Raw genomic sequence first — 9499 nt, 5'->3', positions numbered from 1 at the left:
AACAAGAAAATACGAACACATAACTCCAGTTCTTAAATCCTTACACTGGCTCCCAGTTAAGTTTAGGGAAGATTTCAAAATCCTCCTTTTAACATATAAAGCATTAAATGGCCAAGGTCCGGCTTACTTGTTTGAACTTATCATGACTTACAAACCTGAGCGCACATTAAGATCACAAGATGCCGGTCTGCTTATGTTTCCAAGGATTAATAAAATAACAGTGGGAGGTCGAGCTTTTAGTTACAGGGCCCCTAAACTGTGGAATGGGCTGCCTGCTACTATAAGAGATGCCCCTTCGGTCTCAGCTTTTAAATCTGAAGACTCACTACTTCAGTTTAGCATATCCTGACTAGAGCTGCTGATTAACTGTATATACTGCATTTCTGTTGTTAGTCATTAGCACTAAAACATAAGTAACATAATAGTTATAATTGGATACTAACCTTCACCTATTCTGTTTCTCTTCTCGGTACTCAAATGTGGCAATTGGTGCCACGGCCCACCTGCCAAGTTGTTTTGCCTGCCTATGGTAAAGTCATCCCTGATGGAGGATCGCAGGAATCATGGGAAAGAGGGGTCCTTTCATCGGATTGGCTGGCCCAGCACTGTTTCAGCCGCGGAATGGCCAAACGGGGGAGGCAGCTTGATGGATGAGGTCTCCAGGACTCTAAAAATATCCAAATCTTATTTTGTGATATCATCCATCCATCCATTTTCTAACCCGCTGAATCCGAATACAGGGTCACGGGGGTCTGCTGGAGCCAATCCCAGCCAACACAGGGCACAAGGCAGGAACCAATCCAGGGCAGGGTGCCAACCCACCGCAGTTATGTGATATCATCTACTGTTAAATTCTGCTCCGTGCTTCTAAAATTTTTATTTTTATGCTGTATTGAGGATTTGTTCTGTTCTGTGTATTGTATTGTATTCACCCCCTTCTTTTGACACCCACTGCACGCCCAGCCTACCTGGAAAGGGGTCTCTCTTTGAACTGCCTTTCCTGAGGTTTCTTCCATTTTTCCCTACAAGGTTTTTTTGGGAGTTTTTCCTTGTCTTCTTAGAGAGTCAAGGCTGGGGGGCTGTCAAGAAGCAGGGCCTGTTAAAGCCCATTGCGGCACTTCCTGTGGGATTTTGGGCTATACAAAAATAAAATGTATTGTATTGTAATAAACATCCTTTCTAAGATGCTATATCTATTCATCATTCTTTAGGAAATTAGACTCAATTAAAATATCATTCTTCTGGAATTCAAAAAAGCCATGCTTTCAAAAGGTTATTCTACAAAGATCTATAAATTAGAAGGTGGTATGGTTTCAGTTTTACTATTGGGCAGCAAATATACACAAAATAAAATCTTGGAAATCAGCAGAAATTCATGAATTTACATCAGCCTGGCTTGCAATGGAAAACAAATCTTGTTCTAAATCTTCCTTGCATGTCCTGCTTTGTCCAACATTCAAGGCTAACTAATGACAATTTTCCAGTAATCCAGTCATCCACTAATTACTTAAAATGTGGAATTAATAGAGCACACATTTCAATGTAGTCAAGCTCTTATAGGTTCCTCCTATACACGATGATCACCTTTGTCCACGTTCTCAATCTAACTTAGTGTTTAACATAGGAAAACTCTAGGGATTAAGACACTCAGAGATCTTTATGTAGACAGCATATATGCATCTTATGGTCAATTTCAGCTACATGCTTTTTCCATATGCAAATTTGAAATTTTGTGAAAAGAATAATCCAGGGTAGGGAATACAGGGCCAAAGTAGAGGAGATGTTTTTGGGAAAAACTATTGCTTCTTCCTGAGTCTGTTGACTACTGACTGTTGTTAGCTGTGCTCATTACCAGCAGCAAAAAAAGTTAAATTAACTTTGCACATGATTTTTTCCATGCTGACATTCACTTCAGTGTACGCGCATGTATAATGCATTCACTATTACAGAGCGTGCTCTACATGAATAGATGCGTTGAGGCTTAATGCAACATGCAAATCATGTAGTAGGATGCAAACACATATGGTGTGAAATATCTGATTGTTATGGAGCTGCCAGATATATTTACTTACTGACCCAGTAAAGCTCTTTCACAAAGGAATAGATTTTTCTATAAAACACATTATTTTAAACAACATGTCCTTTGGCCACTGTGTTTTCATATAGTGTTTTCAGGAACCTGTCAGGCGCATAGACAAAGTCTGCTTCTTATGGATAAGAATTTCAATAGGACACTGGAGGATGGATATGGTAGAACACAGTTGCTTATCTGTCTTCCTTTTCATCCTCAGATCTGAAGAACGCAGATCATACCTCTCAGATCTCCCTTTCTTGTTTCTGCATTATCAAAATAGACAAGAAAAGTAAGAGACTGTCATTTGTTAGACCACTGTCAGTGAGAGCAGAGCACCAATCTAACTCGTCACGATTGTGAACAAATGGTTCTTTTTCCATTCAGTCACCATCCTTAACCTGTTAACACTTATAAACAGGGCTTTTCCTTTTGGACCTGAAAAACCTGAACATCTCTTTATGCTGCCTTCTTTTACGGAGTATTACATGGGAATAGCCAGCACTGTCTTAGCAAGCCCATGTCTGGTCTCCAAATCACAAAATGACCAAACAGTATTTCAGGAAAGGTTAAATGAGCTGTAAAGTCTCAGAGTTGCCCTGTAGAATTTATTATTCCCTCTCTCGTCTAGCATGGATCATGGATATCAGACCCCAAGCAGATTTAAGTAAGGACCTTTAAGACCACAACAATGCAGCTTTTGAGAGGTGCTCACCAGACATGCTCAGCTTCCTAGAGTTCATTCTTGTGAACTGTATAACAACAGTTTGTGGTTTTCTGCTTGTTTCCCTCAGTTTAACCATCTACCACTTGCTAAGGAACGAAGGCCCCCATTAAATGGATTTATGATACATCCTGCCAAGGTATGTGACATATTTTACATCTGCTTCCTTTCTTACACATGTTTCTCTTCCTCTTTTCACTGGGGAACTGGCCAAAAAAGTTTAATAAGCAATGTGGGTAATACTGCAAAAGTATTTGGTTTTCAAATAAAAAACTCAAACTGAATTGCCATCTTCTGGGAATTTGTACTGGCTAGTACAGAAAGCAGCTATGCAAGATTCTTTATTACGGGGGGGCCCACACTGTAGTAGGCATGTTCCAGTAATTCTCACGTGCATTTGACAACAACACTCCAGAAGTACCAAATTGTGTCGATGTCTTTATATTTCGGGAATGTGCAATTCTTGAGAGCAGGTACAGAAACAAAAGGTACACCCTAAAATTATCCATTTATTTTCTGAAATCACTGTTCAAAGGGATCATGTGGCCATAGTTGGAAATACCACAACGCTCCAGAAAGGAACATATGGGACCATGCCATCCCTGTACCTGAACAGACAGCTTGGGGGCTACCTTGGAGCTCCAGTGACACCAGGTGCCAGTAGAGAAGGGTCTAGCCTGGTGTCACTTGTGCAAACATATGGCCACCTCATGACCTGCAGAAGTCATTCCAGGGTTTGGCTGGAAGTGATCCCTGGATGGTGCTTGAACTTTGGTCTCTTGAGGCTAAAGCTAGGCCATCTTGGTTTATACAAAGCAGAGAATTATTGATGAGCTGACAATGGTGTGGATGACAAATTTTTAATTAGTAATTAACTTGTCATGTGTTTTGTAAGAATGTTGTTCAATAACTAGTAGTACTGCCTCATTGCTCCAGGGTCCTGTATTCAAACCTAAGCTCAGTCACTTTCCGTGTGGAGACAGCATGTTGTGATGTCTGTGCAGAAACAGATGTGGAGGGTTGTAGAAGGAAAACGGAAGTATTTGTTGTTGGTGTGGATGTTGATAAAAAGTAGTTAAGCATTATACGTGTGTGAACCACTATTTCTGATACAGCACATGTCCTCCCCTCAAGTACCGCTTTTTTCCTCCACATTAGGTTAAGCACACACTACAAAGTGTGTGTGTGTGTGTGTGCACATTCTGCATCCTAAAGTTTCATGTACTTGAATATTAATACAGTAAGTATCCATCCATCCATTTTCAAACCCGCTGAATCCGAATACAGGGTCACGGGGGTCTGCTGGAGCCAATCCCAGCCAACACAGGGCACAAGGCAGGAACCAATCCAGGGCAGGGTGCCAGCCCACCGCAGTACAGTAAGTATTCCTGGGTTAAAAGTAAGCAATACGGAGAAAATATCAGATGTCACTCTGGGTCTTCTGCTTACTATTAAATGATGAACTCTTCGCCAGATTTTAGGTGAGTGCACATCTTAGGAACTCCATGAAGCTCTGCCAGTGGTAGAAAATCTCATCTGAAAACCTGCTTCTACTCTCTTTTGGATTTAAAACCAGCTATCTTCAAATTATTTCATTTTCTAACTCACTGTTCACTACATTGCTATTCTGACATTAACTCTGCCATGGTAAATCATCTTTCATGATCAGTCCACTCCCATGCATATCCTGGTTGTATAAATCATGTGTTCATTTACCATGGATTTGAATTATCTACAGTTTTTCAGTTTATATTAGTGCTTTGAGTTGAATTCTCTGTAAAATATCCTGTAATCATTTTTACTTTGAAAAGTACCATATAGAATATTATGTTCAGGCTCCTATTGAGGATCAGTTAGTGCAATTCTGTTGAATCTAATTTTCTAAAATGTTCTACCTGTTCTGGCAATTGAGCAGGCCCACAGTACTTAAATGTTTGGTTTAATTGGGCTAAACATCCCTATGCAGTCTACTGAATAAAAGGTTTGAGCAATTTAAAAAAAAGGTCTGAATTCAGCAAATTGATTGCTCATCAATGTCCTCCCTGCAGGCAGCAGAACTATCATTTAGGGAGCTGTGTGGCAAAATGAAGGTTTAGTTACAAGAGACAGTGCATGGCTTTAAATAAAGACAAGTCATGTATTAGTGAAATTGCATTTAAGGGTATCTGTTGGTTAGATGGGCAAACATACAGCAATTTAAACAATTATACCCCATAGTCACCATATTCTTATACACATACTTGTTTATTTTTGCTGTCCAATATAAACATGTTAGTTCAATCACCAACCTCTAGAAGACAGAGTCATGCTCCAGAGTCGCATCAGTGTCCACTCCTCACAAGTGACATATGTGATGGGGCTGAAATCACGTAGAAAAATATTGTTATGTGACCTACAAGGAAAGAGACATTTGTTTAAGTTAACAGCAAAAATCATAAGCTTAGAGTGGCTTCTGATTTTCAATTTTTCAAATCAAATCTAAAGACACTGCAGTGCTCTAGGACCGAGTCGTCTCTTTCTCCGTTTTAAGATCAACTGTCTTTAGGTTCAAATGTGTGTCCACTGAGCATTCACAAGAACCTCCTGTCCGTCATGGAGGTGCAATATTGTTATTTTGGCAAGTTGACTTGATGGCCAACAAGCACAAAAGGATGCCTTGAACCCAATGGTGTCCTGGCAGGACAAAAGCAGGAGTGTCATAGGAAGATCAGCTTGACCACATAAAATATGCACATCATTTCATGACAGCTTTACTTGGCTATCAAAAATAACTCATGTTTCAGGCACAGTTTACAGTAAAATCCACTAAAAATGTCATTAATGAATAACTTTACATGATTTGAAGATACCTGTACCAGAATGGGACTGTGTTACAGTGTCATGCCATTGCCTGGCACCCCACCCCATGTTGGTTTAGCTGCTGTGCCCAGTGCTTCATTGATAGGAATCTGCTTCACAAAATCCTGAACTGGATAAGTAGATCAGAAAAATGTTTGGTTGGATGGATGGGATAAATCAGTTACACATCTCCAAAACCGCCTTACTGTCACTTGAAATGCATTTAAAGGTGTCTCAAAATTATTATATGGAAGGAAATTATCCTTTACTTATTAATAAACTTAAATCTTTTTATTGTTCTTTATATAGAAGTACACAAAATAAAAAAATACTTCTTTACACACGTTCAAGTAAAATTATACACAAGTATTCTGTAATGTTTTTAACGAATAACATTCATTTTTCCTGTTTACTGTAGAGATCAGGGGGTCAGCAGCTCACATTGGGCACCAGGTGGGATCCAGCATGACACATGATGCCAGTCCATTGCTGATATTAAACAGTAAGAATACAACATTGCTTTAATTTTACAAAGAGTGATTATTAGTGACATTTTAATGTTAGCCTAGTTAGTTAGAGCCTCAGACTCAAATGTCTAAGGATAAATACTGTATATTTATTCAGACAAAGCTGTATGATGTCATGGTTCACCCCATCTTCATGTGAGAAACAGGCTATAAAGGGTCAGAGAACCCCAGATGACTTAAAGCCCGTTCTGTTATTTTCAAGAGAGGACCAAAGTGTACCAGACGTGGGACACACCAGGAGGTTGCATGGAGTCCACCCAGCCCTTCAGTAATGCCACCACAAGTCTGTCCCTCTCAGTCACTACTCAACTGAACCATGCAAATGAGGCAAAGACAAGTAGAAGAGCAATTCACCTGTGGCTCCCACTCAAAAAGGAACTTGTTCAGAGAGTCCCATCTATGACTGAGAGTAAAACACTGAATCATACAACAGAGTCATCTCTCTCTCTGTCTTATTAATAGGCCTACTAGTGACATACCGGTAGTTTTGATGTATTTTTGAAGACTATTGATCTTTCTTTACAGTACAATACGATACAATACATTTTATTTTTGTATAGCCAAAAATCAAACAGGAAGTGCCGCAATGGGCTTTAACAGGCCCTGCCTCTTGACAGCCCCCCAGCCTTGACTCTCTGAGAAGACAAGGAAAAAATCCCAAAAAAAACCTCGTAGGGAAAAATGGAAGAAACCTCAGGAAAGGCAGTTCAAAGAGAGACCCCTTTCCAGGTAGGTTGGGCGTGCAGTGGGTGTCAAAAGAAGGGGGTCAATACAATACAATACACAGAACAGAACAAATCCTCAATACAGCATAAAAATAAAAATTTTAGAAGCACAGAGCAGAACTTAAAAGTAGATGATATCACATAATAAGATTTGGATATTTTTAAAGTCCTGGAGACCTCATCAATGCCTTCCCCATTTGGCCATTCCACGGCTGAAACAGTGCTGGGCCAGCCAATCCGATGAAAGGACCCCTCTTTCCCATGATTCCTGCGATCCTCCATCAGGGATGACTTTACCATAGGCAGGCAAAACAACTTGGCTGGTGGGCCGTGGCACCAAGTGCCACATTTGAGTACAAAGAAGAGAAACAGAATAGGTGAAGATTAGTATCCAATAACTATCATGTTACTTATGTTTTAGTGCTAATGACTAACAACAGAAATGCAGTATATACAATTAATCAGCAGCTCTAGTCAGGATATGCTAAACTGAAGTAGTGAGTCTTCAGCCAGGATTTAAAAGGTGAGACCGAAGGGGCATCTCTTATAGTAGCAGGCAGACCATTCCACAGTTTAAGGGCCCTGTAACTAAAAGCTTGACCTCCCACTGTTATTTTATTAATCCTTGGAATCATAAGCAGACCGGCATCTTGAGATCTGAATGTGCACTCAGGTTTGTAAGTCATTAAGTTCAGACAAGTAAGCCAGACTTTGGCCATTAAATGCTTTATATGTTAAAAGGAGGATTTTGAAATCTGCCCTAAACTTAACCGGGAGCCAGTGTAAGGATTTAAGAACTGGAGTTATGTGTTTGTATTTTCTTGTTCTTGTAATAATTCTTCTTTAAAGGCAATTGTTCAAACAGTCTCATATGGCTAGATTTGAAAAACTTTATCAAAGTTTACATTTTGCTTGTTAGAACACCCCCCTTATATATCACACTCTATTCAGTAGATTATTAGTAGTTAGGCATATCGGCACATTTACGCAGTTCAGTGAAATTCTTACTTGCATGTGCATCCAACATACAACAATTCACCATTCTCCAGCACCATGACAAACAAGAATGTATTACAATACATAACTTCATCCTATTTAATAGACAACACACTCTGGCATACTCCTTACTCCTGTTTCTATGCCCTCGTGTCTTGAAACCTAGTGGAGAAAACCCTGAAGAAACCTCATTATAGTTATGTGTGTATAATATGACAATATATTTGTGACAGGCCAGAAGTAAGAAGCCATAAAATGCTAAATAAAGTAAAATAAAAATGCTGTAGGTCAGAGGCAATGGTTCCTAGTCCACTACACATTAAACCCATTTGGACAGGTTAGTAGTGGTTAGAAGTGCCACCGCAGTCTCAAGGACAAGCATCCAAATTTCTGACCATCCACTGTCTGTGTGAGTCTTTCTAGTGTCATCTAAATTTCCTCCCACTGGCAGCTGATGTCTCTAAATTAGTCCTGTGTTGGCATGTATTGGTGTCCTGTGATGGACTGGCACCTTTCCAGGGTCAGTTCTTGTCTCATGTGCAATGCTGCTAGGTGTGGTTTCAACGGTCCATAGCCATGTAAATGCCACGATCGATTTGAATGAAATGATCTGTCTGTGTTTGTTTGAGCAGCAGAGATGCAGAACAGAATGTCAACAAACAGGAGCTAACAGCAGAAAACAGAACCATTGACACATCGATGCCAAAACAAAAAAACATAATCAAAAGTCAGAAGCTAAAGTTAAGGAGACAAATTACTCTTAAAATGCAAAGAAAACTGGCAAATCCTTACTTTAAAATGTTTAGAATTCAGATGTTCAGGTATGCATGCTACCCTATTTTAAATTGGAGATACAATGAAGTCAAGCAGGACATTACATCAGCATCACGTTCAACAACCTCACTATAGTAGCTGAACATCCTGAAAACAGAAGAAAATAAAAATGCCAGAAATGAAGCATACTGTAATGAAACATATGCAATAGTAACGAAACATATGTTACGACACAAATCATACTGTACATCTGCAAGATTGAACTCCGATGCTGCTCGTAATTTATAGAACAGCATTTCCTGTTCATGAGTAGTTGTGTAGTATTAGTGTTACCAAGGACAGTTATGATACTTTATTCTTTATTTCATATTATTTAAATTATTGTTAATATTATTTATTCTAAAAATAAATAATTCAAACCTAAGAGGTTAATTGTGGTGGTATATATGATGTATGTGTATTTCCTCTGCAAGAATTTTCCAAGGGGTGTAAACACTCTCCCAGTCATTTTCATTTCTGTGGTGATAAGTAAGACACGATTAAGTTTTACAGCATAAAAAGCAGGCTGGTGCCCAAGATCAGATACCATTTTCTGATTGAAACAGATAAAAATGTGTCTTTAGGATTACATTTATATTGCATGTGGTGTATATTTCTGGAGAGTGTTATTACAAGTTTAAAATAAACACAGTAAAAAATTTTTTTATTGTGATATTAAATTAAATGAATCGACTGTATATTAGTCATGGAATATGAACCCCTCAAGAAACAGTTTGAATTGACTAATTAAAATTGTACATTACATCGTGTTACCTGCTACTGAGGTTAATTTCATTTATTAAGT

Source organism: Polypterus senegalus, chromosome 9 (genome assembly GCF_016835505.1).
Source record: "Polypterus senegalus isolate Bchr_013 chromosome 9, ASM1683550v1, whole genome shotgun sequence".
Lineage (NCBI taxonomy): Eukaryota > Metazoa > Chordata > Cladistia > Polypteriformes > Polypteridae > Polypterus > Polypterus senegalus.
Note: the sequence above shows the minus strand (reverse complement) of the source record.